Genomic DNA, 20,580 nt, shown 5'->3' with positions numbered 1-20,580 from the left:
GTGGGCTGCGGGGAGAGCGGGGTCGGGACGAGACGTGCCTAAGGGGAGGGAAGACACGGACTCCGGTTTATTAATAAACATCTACCGTTTGTACGGCATTTTAAGATGTGCAACGTGCTTTTGTAGGTATATCGCCTTATTTAACACAAAACCTCTCTGAGGTAGCTATTGCATCTCACAGAAGGATAAACGAGGCCTAGGTGATTTGAGTGATTTGCTTGAGATCGGCTAATAAAGCAAAAGTGGGACACAAGGCTTTTGTCATTTTTTAAAAAACATAATATTGAAGGCCTGCTATGTTCACAACTCTGTGCTTAGGCTAGGAATACAAAAAAGGACCAGGCTGGCGTGGCCTCTGGGCTAGAGGAGCAGGGGTACTCGGGGGGGGCTGGACGGGAGGGAAGGAAGGATAGCGACTACAAATTGAGTAAATATGATCATGAGCGACGTATGTTGGGCTCTTTCGCAGTTCTAAGTGCTGACATGCTTTATCTCCTTTAATCTTTTCAATAACCTTACGAGTACAATTCACAGGTGAAGAAACCAAGACATGAAGGGGTTAAATATGCCTAAGGACCCAGTCTGAGTCTAGAATCTATGGTCATAACACTATACTGTATTGTTGTCCAAATATAATGTAGTAAAACGGCTTTATAGTCTGCTGCCACAGGATGGAGACATCTTAAGGAATCTTTGGACTGATAGCCAAAGGATAAGAGCAAACTAGTTTGGGGTAGTAGATTATTTAAAACAACATTACGGGCAGATCTGCTTGTGCAAAAATGGAATTGGAAAGAAGACCTAAATCAGCCTAAGTTCAGAAAGTGCAGAGTACGTGAGATGAGGTTGTAAGTAGATGGAGGCAATGGTTTTTGTTGTTGTTTTTGTTTGTTTTAAATAATGATGGGGCTTAGCTATGTTGCCCAGGGAATTCTGCTGCAGCCTCCAGAGTAGTTGGAACTACAGGCGTGTATCATGGGACCTAGCTACAAGTTTTTTATGCAGCCTTTGTAGGCAAGATTAAGGATGAGGCTTTGTCTATAAAAAGCCATCGAAGGATTTGAGAGAGGGAAATGATAAGGCCATATATCCACTGCCATGATCATACAACTTCGAAGTTCCAGATGGTAAGTTTTCTGCCCTGCTGTCCTTTAGTTGTCTTCTGGTCCTTCAAAATAGCCATGTTTAATCCTGAGATTTGAGTTGGAGTGTTTCATTTGCATCTTTTTTCTTTTAGTCAGTTCCAACTAATGAGAAATTGTAAAACTGTGAATCTTTTTTTTTTTATATCATTTTAACATTTGCTGATTGCTCACAGTTCAATGAATATGTATTGAGCATTTGCTTGGTACTAGATTCTGAAGCTAGGAGGATGAGAAAAGGGCATTTACCTCTACCTGAGATGCTTATATTTTCCTGGGGGAATAGACATGTAAACAGATACTTAAAATGCAGTGTGGGCCGGGTCCAGTGGCTCATGCCTGTAATCCCTGCACTTTGGGAGCCCAAAGCAGGCAGATCATCTGAGGTCACGAGTTCAAGACCAGCCTGGCCAACATGGCAAAACCCCATCTGTACTAAAGATACCAAAAAAAATTTAGCCAGACGTTGTGGTGCATGCCTGTAGTCCCACCTACTCAGGAGACTGAGGCGGGAGAATCACTTGAACCTGAGAAGTAGAGGTTGCAGTGAGCAGAGATCGTGCCACTGCACTTCAGCCTGGGTGACACAGCAAGACTCTGTCTCAAATAATAATAATAAAATAAAAAAATAAAATGCCGTGTGATAAATGCTTGATAGAGAAAGGAGCTGAACCAGAAAATAGCTGGGATCAAGAGAAAACAACATTCAAGGAAGAGGAATGTGGAAAGACAAGAGATTTGTGAAAAAGTCATGTTGTTATCTTGAGTAATGGAGAAGATTTCCCTGTGGTGAAGCTCTGGGTGAGCAGGTGGAGCAAAATGAGATGAGATTGGAGGGAAAGGTTGGGGCCAAAATGAAGGACCGTGTATGGTGTGCTGAGGTTTATAGGAGATAATGGAGGTCGTTTCACAAACATTTGGCATTAAAAAAAAAAATTCTGGTGGCAGCATGAAGGATAGACTGAGATTAGGAGAAAGTAGAAACCAGAATACCATTTAAGCCACTAATGGTATGCTAAAGTAATGCCACATATTGGAAAGGCTTTGAAAGGACGGAAAAAGTAGGGATGAACCTAAGAAATACTAGAATTCAAAAGACAGTCAGTAGACTGGGAGCCTGCTTTAAAGGCTGTGCCATCTTAGAATCAAAAGGGCAAGAAAGTATTGAGAGGTTAGAAAGTAGTTCAAAAGTAGCTAAAAAGGGATCATAAAGCCCTGAAAATAGGCTTTTGATGATCAGTGCAAAGTAAGTTGTTTTAGTGGACCAGCAAGGAGAAAATTCCTTTATTTTGACTCTTACACCCAAGTTTCTATCCTATTTTAAATGGTTTGTTACAGTATTAACTAATACGGGGTACTTTTGAGTATGCTAAATACTTAAGAAGTAAATTAGATTTGATACTGGAATGATTTAATTCTATTTGCTTAAGCCTTATGTTAAATAGCTTAGAGGATAGAATATTAATAATGATAGCTAACATTTGTTACGTGTGAGTCCCAGGGTTTAGTTCTTTGCATATATTGTTTCAATTAATCCTGTGAGGCAGATACTATCATTATGCACATTTCACAGAAAACACTAGGCATATATGAGAACAAGCACCCTATTTTATTTTACTTTTTGTAGTCTTCTTTGACTTTACTCTTAAGTCAGTCTGGTGACCTAGATAAGTCAATTGAGGACAAGTTCAGCTTCATTCACATCTGGCAAAAAACCCTCCTCCCTCCTTCTAGCTCTTTCCCCATTTGTTACCTCGGCTGTCTTCTGTTTGGGTGCTATTCCTGTACTTCATCTTGTCATCTTGAATTTGGGTCTTCTGACTTAAATTTTAGTGCTCTCTGACGATCTGAAATTATACTTACCCTTTGCTATTTTCTGTTATTTGCCTAAGCTTGGCCCTGGGCGCCCAAACCCTATTACCCAGCCTGCTTGGTTAGACCCCTCTTAAAAGCTGCCTTGTCTCCACAGCATAGTGCCTTGCACACTTTAGGCAGTACTCAGAAGGGTTTTAAGATCCAACGTGTAGTGAGTGTCTCTAGAAATTGGGAGAAGCTAGAAGAGGCATGAAGAGGCATAGAGAAGAGAGGTCTGAAAATGTCTCAGAGCTAGGGAAGATACAATGCTGAGATAGGGAATGACCAGTGACGTCAGATGTGATTATGGGAAGATCAGTGGGGTTTGGCAAAAAATCTTCTGGTGAGCAATTTAACTATAAACCAGATTGTTAGGAATGAGGAATTTATAGTAGGAAAATGGAGGCAGCTAAATTTTATAGGTCATTCCTTTCAGAAAGTTGTCCATTTCAAAAAATAGAAATAGGATTTTGGTTTGAATGAAAGTTGGGTTTTGTTTTTGTTTCACATGCATGATTGAACAGACCAAAGTTGGTTAGGCAGATGTTAGAAAGGGTTGGTGAAGGGGCAGAAGTGAAGACAGCAGGGAAGAGAAACAGCAAGCAGGAATGATTGAGATAATGACCTCTCAGATGCCCAGAACAGGTGTGAGGGGGAATCAAGGGCAGAGATGCAGCTGTTAAAAACTGGAGACAGGCCAGGCGCAGAGGCTCACACCTGTAATGCCAGCACTTTGGGAGGCTGAGGCAGGCAGATCACCTGAGGTCAGGAGTTCAAGACCAGGCTGGCCAACATGGTGAAACCCCATCTCTACTAAAACATACAAAAAAGTAGCAGGGCATGGTGGCACGTGCCTGTAATCCCAGCTACTTGGGGCGGGTGAGACAGGAGAATCGCTTGAACCTGGGAGGTGGAGGTTGCAGTCAGCCAAAATCACGCCACTGTATTCCAGCTTGGGTAACACAGCAAGACTCCATCTCAAAAAAAAAAAAAAAAGAAAAGAAAAAGAAAAAATATAAAAGAAATGAGACAAGGTGGAAAACATGGTGAAGAAAAAGTCCTGAACTGTGGAGGAAGAGTGTTGTGGAAAGGAACTGAATTCTGATCACCACTCTTAATAGTGATGGGGAGAGAGGGACTGGTAGTATCTTTATAAGAGCAGAAAGTTGACAAATCACCATGGACAATATATTAGCAGATGAGCGAGAAGAATTAAAAGAACTGCTTAGAAACATGAGGATATAAGGGAGGATGAGTAACTTCAATTTGTAACAGGCTAGATCAACACAGTTTCAGTTTTATGCAGTAATTCTGAGTGGCACTAGGCCAGGCAAAGAGGGATCACAAAACAGACATCGTGAAGAGTAAGCAGGGCAGGGATTCCAGGTGACTATATGGTACAAGGGGTCAGAAAAACAGAGGAAGGGCTGGGCGCGGTGGCTCAAGCCTGTAATCCCAGCACTTTGGGAGGCTGAGGCGGGTGGATCACGAGGTCAAGAGATCGAGACCATCCTGGTCAACATGGTGAAACCCCATCTCTACTAATACAAAAAATTAGCTGGGCATGGTGGCGCGTGCCTGTAATCCCAGCTACTCAGGAGGCTGAGGCAGGAGAATTGCCTGAACCCAGGAGGCGGAGGTTGCGGTGAGCTGTGATCGCGCCATTGCACTCCAGCCTGGGTAACAAGAGTGAAACTCCGCCTCAAAAAAAAACAAAAAACAAAAAAAAAAAAAGAAAGAAAAACAGAGGAAGGGAGAAGAAAAGAGAACAATGATGCCCCTTAACCACAGCACCTGCTTTCTAGTCTTCTAACATCTCTTTCTGTCGACAGCCCTTTTACTTGCTTCTTTCTCTGAACTTCAAGCTCCTTGAGGGTGGGGACTATGATTTGTCTACTGTTGAATGCCCACTCCCTGGCATAAGTATTTGTTGAATACATGTTTTTGAACACAGAAACTCCCTTCCGTGAAACAGGTGAGAAGCAGGTGAATGAATACTGCCAGGCAAGAGCTGAGGTTGGTTGGAAGAAATGTTAAAGCATGCTGAGTTGAAAAGTTCCCATGGGTTGGGTTGAATCCTCATGCCTGCAAAAGTTGAGAAAGGGTAGTGGAAAGCAGTTGGCATCCACTTCAGAGAAGATGTAGTTTGTGGTGATGTAGATGGTTGAGCAAAGTAGTGGGCAGCGGAAGCTTTGTTGACACTGTCCTTGCCCAGAGAGCCAGGGAGAGTGACAGGCAAAGTAGGCATCGCTGGACAAGCTTTTAAGGAAGGTGTTTTTTATAGGAAAGCTAGGTTTCAGTGCAGGCTAAGAAGTGGACAGATAACTGTAGCAAAGGAAAAAAATACTGAGAAGTTCCAAGGGGCATAGTGGGAGGGGTTAGTGAAGAGAAAGACAGAAGTGAGTGTAGTGTGTTCAGGGGCTGGGTGATAGCAGGAGCAGGGGAGTTCATGGAGTGGAGATGTCAGATGTCAGATGAAACTTAAGAAGCTTATACCTACTTCACCATAACCTTTAACCCTTGGTTGCACTATTTGCACATCTGTTTCTTCGCTCCCATAAACTCCTGAAGTCAGGGGCTATGTCTTAACATTACTGTATGGAAATAATAGAAAACAATAAATGTTTATTGAACAAAGAGTATGGGAATGAAAAGAGGAACAATTGGGCTTCATAGGCAAGAATGACTAACTTGGTTAGGAAATTGATGACTCAAGAGAATGTATTTGGAATTGTTTCCAGAAGCATCCGAGGCCTGGAGCCTGACCCTAAAGCTCAGCAATGTAAGCCCAGGCCCTGACTCCTTGCCTAGTTCCAGCTACACCTATCTCCTTTCCTCCAAGGCTAGATTCAACAACTGGCATTCCACCACAAGGTCCACAATTCCAGCATCCACTAATACCAAGAACCACAGATGTGTGTGTGATCACATGAAAAGTATTAATGCATGAATGTGCCCGGCCTTTACCTCCTCTTGCTAGCTCCCAGTTCTGTCCAGGCTTGCTTGGGTCTTTTATCCTCCCAGTCTCAGGACGGTTCTTCTCAGCTGAATGGGTTCTTTTGACCTTTGAAAGCAGAATCAGGATTTGAAGAAGAACCAGCACCAGGGACTGGTGGTGATGATGGAGTTTAGGATAGGAGAAGCCTGAGAACTCCATTGTCAGAAAGAGATGGGAGGGAATAATAATTGGTATAAAAAGTGTGGAAAACTTACTCTCTCCAAGATAGCTGATGATCAGAATGTTGTGTGGTTGTGTAAGTTCAGAAATTATGCTTCCCAGGCCGGGCACAGTGGCTCATGCCTATAATCCCAGCACTTTGGGACGCCGAGACAGACAGATCACCTGAGGTCAGGAGTTTGAGACCAGCTTGCCCAACATGGTGAAACCCCATCTCTACTAAAAATATAAAATTATCCAGGCATGGTGGTGCAAGCCTGTAATCTCAGCTTCTAGGGAGGCTGGGGCAGGAGAATCACTTGAACCTGGGTGGCAGAGGTTACAGTGAGCCAAGATCACGCCACTGCACTCCAGCCTGGGCAACAGAGCAACAGACTGCTTCAACAGAGCAGTCTTAAAAAAAATTGTGCTTCCCTACAAGGCTGGGGTGGAGGAGTAATTCATGTGCAGTGAGTGGTATTATACAAATCTTAACCAATAAGAAAGTTACTAGGTTTTTGAGGGCCTGAAAAGAATCTGTAAGTTATAAATAATATATCCAAATCTTCTTTAAATGATCTAAATTCTTACAGTGTTGGGAAAGGTTCAATGTGCATAGTTTATGATAAGTCATATTTACAAATCTTGTTTGCAAGCCCCTTGCTATGTGTTAGATGGAGAGATATCAGGTCCATCTGACAGACCCTCTTCCTTAACCTTAAGAGATGAGTGTTTCATATTTCTTCTGAAGTATTTTGCTGGCTATGATTTCAGATGCAGCTGCTCTTAAAAGAGTGTCTTCTGATTATGAAAAGCTGGGTTTTGAGAATAAGTACTAGAGTAGACTATTTAGAATCCAGGAGTTTTATTTTACTACTTAACATCTGCATTGCATCAGACATGGCACAAGTTACATTCCGTTTTTCAGGCTTTTGTAGCCCTATTTTAGGTCTGTCTGTGCTCAAAATTAGTTTGTATTTTCACCATAGTCTTTATACATTTACCTGCCCAGCATACAGCTCATAGATTATATGCAATGAATTTTAAATTCTACACCTATTTCTCTTATCATAGCCTCCTCCCATCATTTGCCAGCCCACATGTGGGAGCATGGAGTAATTTTAATATTAGCCAAATAAAAATGTAATTCAGAAAGCTTATCTGCCAAAAGTATTATGTGCAGAGCCTCACAAAGCCTAATATAATATACGTATACATGATGGTTTCAATTCTTTGATGTTTTGGATACTAGTGTCAGTATTCCCCTCCACTGGCATAAATAATTAAGAGTGGCAATATTCATATTTTGAAAATTCAATGATTTATTCCCTGAAGATAAATACTTGAGGAGAGGAATTTAGCTTATACTCAAAACACACTAGAAGGTTACCTCAAAAGCAGTTTACATTAATCTTAGTCAGACTTAGAAAGTTGATGCCGAATCAGAGAGCTGAAAAAGATGGCCTACCACATTCTGATTGTATGGTTGGTATATTTGACTTTTTTGTTTTTCCTTCCAGAAGCAATGCATGTTCACAGTAGAAAGACAACACCAAAAGGCAACAAGAAGAAAATAGAGAACACTTGAACGCATCACCCAGAGATAACCAATGTGAATGTGTTAGTGGATATCCTCTTAGACATTCTTTTATGTGACAGAATATATCATTTATCTTTAGGAAAAAATAGATTGATTGCATTTTCTAAGTGAGCTGGGAAAATTTCTTTTGGCTTTCTTATGACCGTGTTATTATTTCATAAAAACCGTCATTGTGGAGCCTTAGAAAACATCCTTCCTTTAGTTCTTCAGGAATGAGAAATTACACGTAGGCAATTTGTTCAACATTTTTCATTATGTCAGCATGATCAGATGCCAGATCTCTGTTTGAAATAATTTGTGAAGGTATGTTTTTTTGATACTTTGCCAGGGAAATCATAACTCTTACAATTCTCCAATAACCCCAACCTTACAATTGGAGTTATGGATAGATACTATGTTCCATGTTTTGTTGTTTTCTCACTGTTTCAGTATCTGGGATGAATGCCAAAAGCTATTCAGCCTCACTCCATTTATTAAAGGAGAGTGTCCAACTAAGTTTATACAATAGAGTTTAGAAAAAAAAAAGGCCTTGTTTGTTTATCATTCTAGTTTGGTGTTTTTACATGAGTAAGATAGAAAGGTATGGTTTCTAAAATTCCTTGATGAACTTGCCTAGTTGAGAAGTAGAGTATCATGGATAACAGAATTAATTACCTGACACCTGAGCTACAAGCAGAGGTCCTTGCCTATTCCAAACCATTCTCCACACACTGCCAAAGTTGTTTGTCTTCTAAAATTCAAATCAATTGCTCTCCTCCTTAAAGCCCTTCAATAGTTCCTCTTTGCCTGCCCTACAGAATTAATTTGTGACTTTTCAGAATGCAAAACAGGCTTTCTGTGATCTGCCAACCCCACTCTGAAATTCTTTACTCCAGACATATTAAAGTACTTGGAATTCCCTGTTAATGTTGATTTCATGCCCCTATACATTTCTTCCTGCTCCCCCCTCTTTTTGGAATGCACTATCAAACCACATCAGGTCAAGCATCACTTCCTCTGCAAAACCTTTCCTGACCTTCTCCACTGCCCTGCTTTCCCCACCTGGGGAAAATAGACTCTGTGCCTCATTGCTTATGCATACATATGAGTAATTGTATCTCACCAACACACTGTTGTACCTCTTGTTTTCACATGTGCTTCTCCTCATTAGACTATAAACTCCATTCACCATCTTTCTGGAGCTATCATCTTTCATTAAGAACATATTAATAGGCTTTCAGCTAGCAGCCCGCCTGCCTCCACTCTTACCTGTTTTTGAAGTGATTCTCCCCATCTCCAGAGTAAGTGGGCTCATCAAACTATGCTTCTCTGTTTGAAAAGTGTGCTGGTGGGAACTGGGTGAAATTAGCTCCAGGACACAACTAACACTTGGGCTAATTTATTTGCTACAGTAGGTATCCATGTGCTGAGAGATTCCCAAGAAGGACAGGGAGTGGGGAAGGAGTAGGAATAAGTAGAGAAAGTAGGGGCTGAGAAACTAGATAAAGAATCAGAATCAGGTGTAGACAGTCATACAAGTCACAAATCCAAAAAGATCTAGTTAGCCAGAGTTCAACCAGGGGTGCCAGAACTTGCATGGGTAGGGTGTGCCAGGCAGTGTCATTAGGAGCTTCCATGTGGTCAAGAGTTAGAGTGGTCATGAAGTAAAAAAACGCTGTCCAATGACCAAAAATAGTTGCAAAATTCTGAGTTTGGAGCCAAGAGGAACATGCACTGTAGGAGATAGAGTGAGCAACCTTAGTCAGAATCCATTGCATGAAAAGCTGAACTTTCAAAACAGTGCAGTTATATTTGGTGCTTTGCAATCCCAAGTAAGTTCCTCCTTGACCACTATATTTATTAAAGGGTTGTTTTCAAACATCTTCTCCAAATTGTAAATGTATTCTAAGTGGTTTAAATTCACACTTCTGTCAACAGAAATTTAACTTTTGTGGATCTGCTGGGTGAGAAGTGATAACTCAGGGTACTTTAGTTTGCATCTTTCTGATTACTATTAAGATCATGCACTTTTTCATGTTTACTGTTTAGATTTGCTTTTCTGGAAATGCCTATTCACACATTCTTTATTCATTTTTCTATGGAATTTTTTTTCTTCTTCCTGTGAATTTTTGGTCACTCATTTTATACTATAGATATTAACCTTTTTTTATACATGCCAGATATTTCTTGAAGTGTACTGTATAATAACATTATTCTTTTCTTTATGGTATCTTTGACATACACATGTTTAAAACATTATCTTTTCCTTTGCAACTCCCTGATTTACTATTTCGGTTGAGAATGTTTTCCTACCGGTAGCGTATAAATTCATTCTCTTAAATTTTATTCTAAAATATTTATTGATTTTTTACGTTTTCATTTTTAATCCATATCAAATTTAACTTTGGATATGGATTAAATAGGGGTCTAATTTTGTTTTCCTCTAGATGGCTATATTAAAATCCCATGTATATACTAAGATACATTTGGGTACCCCCCATTCTAAACATCTATTTATTTTTCTAAGTAACACTAGCTAACATTTATCAGTGCATATACTACAGGTGTCAAATACTGTCCTAGGTGCTTTACATACTTTACCTCATTTAATCCTGGCAGCATCACTGTGGGTAAATTCTGTTCCACATGAACTTTAAAATGCCTTTATCAAATTAAAAAGAAACTATTGGAATTATGATTAGAATTATATGAAATTTATACGTTAAGTTTTGGAGAATTTACATGCTTTATATCTTTCAGTAACATTTTGTAATTTTCTTCATATGTCTTAAACCTATCTTGTCCAATTTAGCCTTAAGCAGTCTGTACTTTTATTGCTCTTACAGGAAGACTACAGTCATACATTGCTTACCGATGGGGATATGTTCCGAGAAATGCAGCATTAGGTGATTTTGTCATTGTGAAAAATGTCATTGTGTTCTTACATAAACCTAGGTGAGAGAACCTACTAACTAACACCTAGGTTGTATGGTCTAGCCTATTGCTCCTAGGTTACAAACCTGCATAGCATGTTACTGTATGGAATCCTGTAGGCCACTGTAATACAGCAGTGTTTGCTTATCTAAATATATCTAAACATGGAAAAGGAAGAGTAAAAATAAAGTGTTGCATTATAATCTATGGGGCCATCATCGTATGTGCAGTCCATCATTAACTGAAACATCATCATGCAGCATGTGACTGTGTTTTTCCATTCTCACTCCTTTACGGTTATTGTTGTAACTATTCTTACAGATGCAGTAAGGATGGTATGTATATTAGTCAGCTTTGTCTAAATTACACTGCAATAGCAAACAACCTGAAAATCTCAGTGGCTTATAACAACAAAATATTTCCTGCTCCTACCGCATGCCCAGCCTAAGCTGGCTGCAGCTTTGCTTCACATCACCCTCACTGTGGGGCCCAGGCTAGTGAAGCTATTGCTATTAGGCACATTCCAGTCTTGTAGTAGAGAGAAAAGGAGTCAAAGTATAGCATCTACTGGTTCTTAAAGCTCCTGCCAGGAAATGTGACACATCACTTCCCCTCAGGCTTTATGAAGCAAAGCAAGAAGTGCCCATATCTGACACTGAAGCATCCGGGATGCACGCATTCCCCACAAGGAAGGGCCCTTCTAATGCCAAGCCTGACACCTAATAAATACCAGTGAGGTAGGATTAGTACTCTTTCAACTTGAAGGGCAGCAAATATCTTGATCATTAATACAGTGTATCACAATATTTTGTTGTTAAGTTTGCAAGATTGAGAAATCCTAGAAAATGATACCTATGCAATAGACATTTATCTCCATTCAACGATATGTAGTTCCTTTCTACTTTTAAGTATGCAAGAAGATAATGTTTTTTCTTGTCTCTTAAAATTAGATATATAGCCAGCCGGGTGTGGTGGCTCACACTTGTAATCCCAGCACTTTGGGAGGCTGAGGCAGGTGTATCATCTGAGGTTAGGAGTTCGAGACCAGACTGGCCAATATGACAAAACCTTGTCTCTACTAAAAAATACAAAAAAAAAAAAAAAGTAGCTGGGCATAGTGGCAGGTGCCTGTAATCCCAGCTACTAGGGAGGCTGAGGCATTAGAATTGCTTGAACCTAGGAGGCGGAGGTTGCAGTGAGCCAAGATCACACCACTGCACTCCAGTCTAGGGGATAGAGCAAGACTGTCTCAAAAAAAAAAAAAAAATTAGATATAGCCATGTGACTAATCCTGGCCAATGAAAATGTGAGTAGAAGTGATGTGTGTGTTTCATTTCTGCACAGAAGCATTCAGCAGTTGGAGCATGATTCTCCATATCTTCCCTGACATCGTGATAATAGACGTATATGCTGATGTAGAAGTACCAAAAGGGTAAAGTAGCTGGAATGTCATCATATAGAAGACAGTGGCTCTGGATGTCATCCAGATAGAGTCTGTGGTTTTAAATCACTGAGACTTAAGGGTTTTTTTGGTTTTACTTTTTTATTACTGTAACATAGCCTAGCTTTAATCAGGATAGGCTAGGTTATACTATAGTAATAAGACATTTAAAGTATTTTAACATAAAACATGTATGTGTGTATATATATTTATTTATCCATAATGCTCTGTAGGACAAGGTCCTTCACTTAAGTATGGGTCTACTGGTTTGGAGTACCATGATATCTTTCTTGCACAACTACATCAATAATGCTTCATATGCAGTTTTCAGTTTGGATTTCTCTAATATGGTTCAATAACTTAATAAGACTTGTAGAGAAGTGCAAAAAAAAATCTTATCATTTTCTCCTCATGCTTTATAATTGTTATGCCCAAACAAACAGCATTTTTTGTAACCTGTCTTTATTGAATCTTTCTAAAGCAGACAACTTAGCTTCCATGGAAACAAAGATTCATTCCTATCACATTATTATTTATTGGCTTCAGTAATATTTGTTCAAGTTGCTTAGTTATAATAACAGTAAAACTGTCATAAAGATGTTTAGGAGCAAGCACAACTAGAAATTGGTAAGCAAACAACTCATCTGGTAAAAGTGGAGTACATGGTTATGTAAGAGAGTAGCTAACAAGGTGAGTGCATTTTTTTCTGCCATAAGCAATAGTCTGTAGGTTTCACAGATGACATTGAGAGCTTGTATAAACCCCAAGCATTATTTAGAAGCAAATGAAGAGAACTTCTACCATATAGAGAACAATGTACACACGTATGTATATTCACATATTTATGTGTCTTTGTGAATTATATTTATCTTGTGTCCAGCCATGTTACTCAATTAAACAGATACGTTCTTTTTAAAAGCATATCTTAGAGCTTCTAAATATGTCAGCATATTATCAGCAAAAAGATAATTTAATCTCTTCTTTCCTAAATTTATATTATTTTCTTTCCTTATCTTACTGTACCTGCTACAACCTTCAAAATAATATTGAATAAATAATGGTGATTGTGAATATCCCAGTCTTTTTCCTGATTTCAGTGGAAGTATATTTAGTGTTTGACTCTTTGGGATAATATCTGTTACTAGTTTTTTGGTAAGGTCTTTAATATTTTAGGTGGTAATTTTCTGTGGGAGTGACTGGCTAGATGCTCACCCATACATTTTCCTTTCCTCCTCAGAACACAGATCAACTACATTTTCCATTTCAGCTTATGGTTATGTAGACCCAACCTAACTGAATTTTGATCAGAAAGACGTGGGTGGAAAAGAGAGATCACACTTCCAGTCCTAACCCTGGGCCTCCCACATTATTCTCCACCCTTCCTTCCTTTCTCTATCAGTCCTATGCAGTGGACCTGGGACATCTCCTAGGACATCTTTCTAGAAGATGGAAGAGCTACTGATGGAAAGAGCCTGAATATTTGAATGACTGTGGGTAGGAAAGCTCCATTGTGGTTCCAAACTGGATTATGACATGAGGAAAAATAACTTATTGTGTCAAGCCAATGAGTTTTGGGGCTCTTTTTAAGACGAGTTAGCTTCTGCTAACTAAAACATCTTCTAGTTGGATGTTATAGAGAGTTTTAAATTGGGATGACTGCTCAATTTTTTCAAATGCCTTTTAATCATCTGTTTATATAATCACTATTTTTCCCCCACCAATTTGCTGGCATGATGAATTATGTTGACAGGTTTCTTAATATTGAAACCATCCCTGTATTCTCCTAGAATAATCCTACTTGGTTATAATGTAATTTTTTTATTCTGAAATATTGTTTCTTAAAATTGTATCCAGAAGTTTTGCAGTTATAGTCTTAAGTGAGGTCATTCTATGTTTTCCTTTGTTGTACTATTTTTTTTAAAATCAGATATTCAGATTAATATTTTCCTGACTTTCTACAATTAAATGTGGAGTTTCCTGTCTTTTTCTATTGTCTGAAATGATTTGATTTTAAAAACATTTAGCCAGGTGCAGTGGCTTGGTCTGTAATCCCAGCTATTTGGGAACCTGTGGCAGAAGGTAGCTTGAGTCCAAAAGTTCAAGACGAGACTGGGCAACATAGCAAGACCCTATCTCTAAAACATAATATTAAAAAATAAATAAATAAATAGCGTTGAAACATCTGGCCCTGATGTATGAAAAGAGATTTGTATTTATTTACTATTTATAATTCTCAATTTCTTTGTAACTTAATGTATCTCATTCAGTTCTGCCTGTCTTTAAGCTTTATAAAAACAAAAAGGTGTATTTGTCTGTGACTTATTTTACTCAAAATGTTTTTCAGTTCGTTTATTTTTCCTGTTGTATAATATTCCCTTGTCTTTAAAAATCTATTCCACTGATTCCTTGGATTGTTTCCAGTGTTTGCTAATATAAACAGTGATAATACAAATATTTTTGTACATATCTTGTAGTGCAAAAGTTTCTCTAGTAGAAATGGAATGCTTCATTGTAGAATATATACACAACTGCTAGATAAAATGAACATGTTAGCCAATCTGATTGAAGCAGTTTACACTTCAGCTAACACAGTTTCCATTACTCCACATCCTCCTTGCCAATACATGATCTTATTCAACTTTCATATTTTTATCAATCTGTCAGGTATAAAATTGCATCTCATTGCAGTTTTTTCATAATTACCGTTGAAATTTAGTGTATTTTCATATTATTGGCCATTTTTGTTTATGTATAGGTCAGTGGTAGGTTTTTGATAAATATTTGAAAGTTAAATATAATCAAATTTATCAGTATTTTTCTTCAGCAACTTTCAGAGGTTTACCTTTCACATTTATGTCTATAATATAACTAATTGTGTGCACACACCTATGTAAATGTACACACATATTGGGTAGGGAAGGGATTCAGTTCTTTTCCATTTTTCTCTATATGGATTATTCACGCTCTGTTTATATCGGGAACTCATTTTCTCCACTCATCTGCAATGCCAGCTTTGCCAAATATCTCTTTGGGGCTCTCTTTTCTGTTCCATTGGTTAATTTGTCCATCTCTCTGCACATTGTGTATTGTTTTAATACTTACAGCTTATGATACCTGTTGATATCTGGGACAAGACAGATCTCATTTGGGACAAGGCTCTACATTGTTCTTTAGAAGTATCTTGGCTCTTGTAGAAATAGGTCAAAGGGAATAAAAAGAAGCATTTTATCATAAAGGTTGTTTGAATTTTTCTTGAATTTATTGAATTTGGGGAAAATTGACATCTTTAAGATGGAACTTTTCTGTTTGTATGACGTTTCGCCATTTACTTAAGTGTTTTTACATGTATTTCAGTAAATTTTTATAGTGTTCTACATTGAGTTTGAAAAATACTTTTGTCGGATTTATTTCTAGATATTTAAATTTTGTGTTATTGTATCCCCTTAAAATTAGATTTTGTATCTGTTTTGTATTGATAGAAATGCAATTGACTTTTGCCTGTTGATTTTATATCTAGCAATCTTGCAAAATTTTTTTATTTCTTATAATTTGTGGCAAACTCTTTGAGTTGCCCATGTATAAATTATTGAATTTATAAACGATGACAATTTTATTTTTTCCTTTCTAAGTCTCCTTTCTTTGTGTGTTGTTGTTGTTGTCATTGTTTTTGATATTCTGCAATGGCTAGAACTCCAACACAAAGTTGTTAGGAATGATGCTAGTTTATCTCCTTGTCTTATTTCTTGTTTTTAAAGGGAATGCTTTTAACTTTTTTTTTTTTTTTACTGTGGAACATTACATTTGCCAGAGATTTTTTTGCAGATACCCTTTATTAGGTAGGCTAAGAATGTTCTTTTCTAACCTTTTTGGATAAGAGTGGTTTTTTTAAAAATTGTAAGTGGCTTGTTAAAATTTCTTGAATGTTTTTTCTGCCTCTTTTGAAATGACCCTATAATTTTTCTATTTTAATTGGTTTATGTGGTAAATTACATTAATAAATTGTCTAATGGTGAAGTAACCTTACATTACTGGAATAAACCCTGTTGATTATTATTTGGATATGGTTGCTAATATTTTGTTTAACATTTTTACCCATAATCAAGAGTGAAGTTAGACTGTAATTTTTTTCTGTGGCTTTTGTGTGAAGTTATATTAGTCTCATAAAATGAGTTAGGAGATGTTCCTTCTTTTATACTCTCTGAAAGAGTTTAGGGTTGGGATTACCTGCTGTTTGGATCGTGGTAAACTTGCCTATAAAACTACTTGGACCCGGACCTGGCGTTTCGTTTTTTGTTGTTGTTTTGTTTGTTTGTTTTTGAGACGGAGTCTCGCTCTTGTCTGGGCTGGAGTGCAATGGTGTGATCCTGGCTCACTGCAACCTCCGCCTCTCAGGTTCAAAGGATTCTCCTGCCTCAGCCTCTTGAGTAGCTGGGATTACAGGTGCCTGCCACCATGCCTGGCTAATTTTTGTATTTTTGGTAGATATGGGGTTTCACCATGTTGGCCAGACTGATCTCAAACTCCTGGCCTCAGGTGAGCTGCCCGCCTCGGCCTCCCAAAGTGCTGGGAGGTGGCATGAGACACCTCGCCTGGCCCCTGTTTTCTTTGTGGTAAAAATTTCAACTACTGACCATATTCATTAATGATTATAGGCTTGATGATAAACTATTTAACAACTAATTCGAATGGTTACACCAGTTAATCACAAGAGATCCTGGTCCTAAGCAAACAGCATGCATGTATAGTTGCATACAGGCTTAATATCAGCCCTCATTTTCAATTTCAGGTTTTAATTTTCTTTTTAAGTTAGTTTTGTAAATTATATGTTTCCAGGAATTTGTCCATTTTCCTTAAATTTTAAAATTTATTAATTGTTCATATTTATATTTGTGTAATTGCTGTTGCATTTACAATGTTTCATTTTCCATTCTTGAAATTGTTTGTAGCTGCTTGTTTACTTCATCAGTTTTGCCAAAGATCTGTCAGTTTTAATTTTTTTTCAAGGAACCAACTTTTTATTTTGTTGATCCTTTCTACTAAATGTTGTGTTTTGTTTAATTAATTTCTGCTCTTAAAATTTTTATGTCCTTTATTGTATTCTATTTAGGTTTTTGTTCTTTCTGTAATTTTACCTTTTATTTAAATCCAAGTGTTTTAAGTATTCACTTCTCCATCTACCACTTTGGCTATATCTCACAACTTGTCCTATAGAATCACTATTGTTGGTTCTAAGTATTTTTTTATTTCCCTTATGCTTTATTTTTTTTGAGCCAGGAACTATTTAGAATTGTAAGTTTTGTTTGTTTGTTTGTTTGTTTTTGCTTTTTGTTTGTTTGTTTTTAGATGGAGTTTCACTCTATCACCCAAGCTGGAGAGCAGTGGCACAATCTCTGCTTACTACAACCTCTGCCTCCCAGGCTCAAAGGATTCTGGTGCCTCAGCCTCCTGAGTACTGGGATTACAGGTGTGCACCTCTACACCTGGCTAACTTTTTTGTTTTTAGTAGAGATAGGAGTTTCACCACAGGATCCTCTCAGACTCCTGAACTCAACTGATTCCCCTCGCTACCACTTCAGCCTTCCAAAGTGTTGGGATTACAAGTGTGAGTCACTGCGCCTGGCCTAGATTTATACTTTTAAAAGTCCAAGTTTTTAATTATGTTTTTGTTCTTAATTGCATAGGTCAGATAATGCAGTTTAGATGATAGTGATTCTTTGATATTGTTAATACGTGCTCTGTGAGCTAATACATGGTCATTTTTATTGTTGCTCCTGGGAACAGAAGGCATAGCTCCCATTATGTGGTACAGGACTCTATATATGTTCATTAGACCTGGCTTGTTTATTTTAATGGTCATATCACCCATATTTTTTTCTGATACTTTTGTCTTGTCAATTTCTGACAAAGGTGATAAAATCTACCTCATAATAGTTGTATTTATCAATTTTGTTTTCTTGTTCTGTCATTTTTTGCTTAATATTTTTGAAGCGTTGATATTAGAAATATGCAAATTTAGAATTGTTTACATCTTATTAATGAATTGGACCTTCATCAATATGTTAATGCACCTCTGTCTCTAGTGATACTTTTTGCTTTATTTTTTCTTCATCTGATAATAATGTAACCACACAAACTTTCTTTTTGTTAATATTTATTAAATGTTTTTCCATCTTTTTACTTTCAACTCTTCCATGAATTTACTTGTTTTACACGTGTCTCTTGTAAAAAGCAAAAAGATTTTGCTTTTTACCTAGCCTGACGAAAAGTTTAGTCTACAGTTAATTCCAACACTTTTGGAGGCTGAAGTGGGAGGATTGCTTGAGTCAGGAGTTTGAGACGAGCCTGGGCAACATAGTGAGATCTCATCTCTACAAAAAAATCAAAGAATTAGCTGAGCATAGTGATGCATGCCTGTAGTCCCAGCTGCTTGGGAGGCTGAGGCAAGAGAATTGCTTGAGCCCAGGAGGCTGAGGTTGCAGTGAGCTATCATTCCACCACTGCATTACAGCCTGGACAACAGAGCAAGGCCCTGTCTCAAAACACAAAAATCCAAAGAGACTTGAAAGGTTTGTTAATCATGTTGACCACTGCTGGGTTTTCCCCTCCGGTGTAGGGAATACCGTTCAAGTTTTGCAAAGGAAGAGGAGTCCTCATGGCCAGGGCAACCACTGCAGGTTTAACAGTGTTTCTACAGTAAAGATACAGTGATTTGGGCCGAGTGTGGTGGCTCATGCCTATAATGCCAGCACTTTGGGAGGCTGAAGCAGGTGGATCACCTGAGGTTGGGAGTTTGAGACCAGCCTGACCAACATGGAGAAACCCGTCTCTACTAAAAGATACAAAAGTAGTCGGGCGTGGTGGTGCATGCCTGTAATCCCAGCTACTTGGGAGGCTGAGGCAGGAGAATTGCCTGAACCCGGGAGGTAAAGGTTTTGATGAACCGAGATTGCGCCATCGCACTCCAGCCTGGGCAACAAGAATGAAACTCCATCTCAAAAAGAAAAAAAGATACGGTGATTTGGAAACCTGAAGTCTGGCTTGGGGTTTGAGGGCTGATTCTGCCATTGGCCAGGTTCCCGGCAATGCCCATTACTGAAGCTGGAGTGAGAGGATGACACTCTTGCCCCTGGTCCAGCCCCCTCACAAGACCTGATTGCTGTAGCCTAACATTCTTCATAGGTCAAAATATTACACACATTTGAAAACAATTCATGTAGTCGTGTCTTCAAACAGGTGAAAGAGAGCCTAGCAGAGCATGACCTCAGAAGACGTTTCTGTCGTGAGGAGGACTGCAGCTTGTCCTGCTGTTGAGGAGAGAGGCTGCCTGTGGGGAATTTGGATTTCCTTCTTCTTCCACTATGTCCCTGGTCATTAAAATGGGGGATCTCCACAGAGTTAAAGGTTATTTTACACAGGAAGCACATTCAGTATTAGTACAACAAATGTTTTCCTTTCTCTAGCCATGGAAGAACTCCACTCACAGGGAGTCGTGATAAATCAGAGCTTCAGGCCTTTCCGCTGGGATACCAATAAGTTCTGCACTTAAGAATTGCTGACCTAAAAAGGATACTCAACAACGAGCATGTCTTTTTTTTTCTTTTAAAGAAAGCAACACCAGAAGCAGTCTGATTTCCTTGTACACTTAGATGCATACAAAAAAGAAAAGTGAGTCACTCCGAGTTTCTAACTTTAGTTCATAGAAACAAAGCACTAAATCACATAACTTGTCAGGAAAGACCTAGATATAGTCTTATCTAGATAACATTCATATTAAAAGAAGCTAGAATTCTATTTTTGTGGTAGAGTTATGGGATTGGAGCTGTGACTGTCTACTCACTAATAATTTGGCAGGTCAGGATGTAACTATAAAGAACATCCCAACAGAGATATGGTAAATCCATCTCTGTAGCACAATCTGCCCTCATTCTGAGTCAGCCACACCTCAGATCAAAGCTTATCCTTTACGTCCAGAACTGACAAGGAACTATGAAATCAATGCTGGGAAAACACTCGTAAACTCAGTCTAAATATTAATGTTAACCGTGCTGTGGAGGAAATGAAGGATTTTCTAAAATTATCTTTTCAGTTTATTGGAAATCCCATAAAAATCTATATATAAAACATATTGAATAGATGGTAAATTAGAGTTTTCATACATTCTCTTTCTCATCGAAACCCAAATTTTTCTCCAAACCAAATTCTTTCTTTTAGAAGCCTGACATAACAGAATTAGCCTATATAAATAACTAGTCCTATTTTCTGACTCCTCCCTTTGAAAGTAGTGGTCTCCTACTGTGATTTTTTTTTTTTTTTTTTTGAGACGGAGTCTTGCTCTGTCACCAGGCTGGAGTGCAGTGGTGCAATCTCGGCTCACTGCAAACTCCGCCTCCTGGGTTCAAGCCATTCTCCTGCCTCAGCCTCCCAAGTAGCTGGGACAACAGGCATGCACCACCACACCAGCTAATTTTTGCAT

The 20,580-nt window shown here is 38.4% G+C and overlaps 1 long non-coding RNA gene across 1 annotated transcript in view; it reads left to right on the top strand.

The window, feature by feature from the left end:
* Position 1: 1 nt before the first annotated feature.
* LOC105730056 (uncharacterized) overlaps positions 2 to 20,580 on the top strand; it is a 29,563-nt gene continuing 8,984 nt past the window's right edge. Inside the window, exon 1 of the long non-coding RNA XR_001110376.2 lies at positions 2 to 19,772. This is a non-coding gene — a long non-coding RNA (uncharacterized LOC105730056). The remainder of the gene's footprint in view (positions 19,773 to 20,580) is intronic.

Source organism: Aotus nancymaae, unplaced genomic scaffold (assembly GCF_030222135.1).
Source record: "Aotus nancymaae isolate 86718 unplaced genomic scaffold, 86718_ANA_hifiasm-v0.15.2.pri h1tg000043l, whole genome shotgun sequence".
Taxonomy (NCBI): domain Eukaryota; kingdom Metazoa; phylum Chordata; class Mammalia; order Primates; family Aotidae; genus Aotus; species Aotus nancymaae.
The sequence above is the reverse complement of the archived record's forward strand: the minus strand, read 5'-3'. Positions and strand labels throughout refer to the sequence as shown.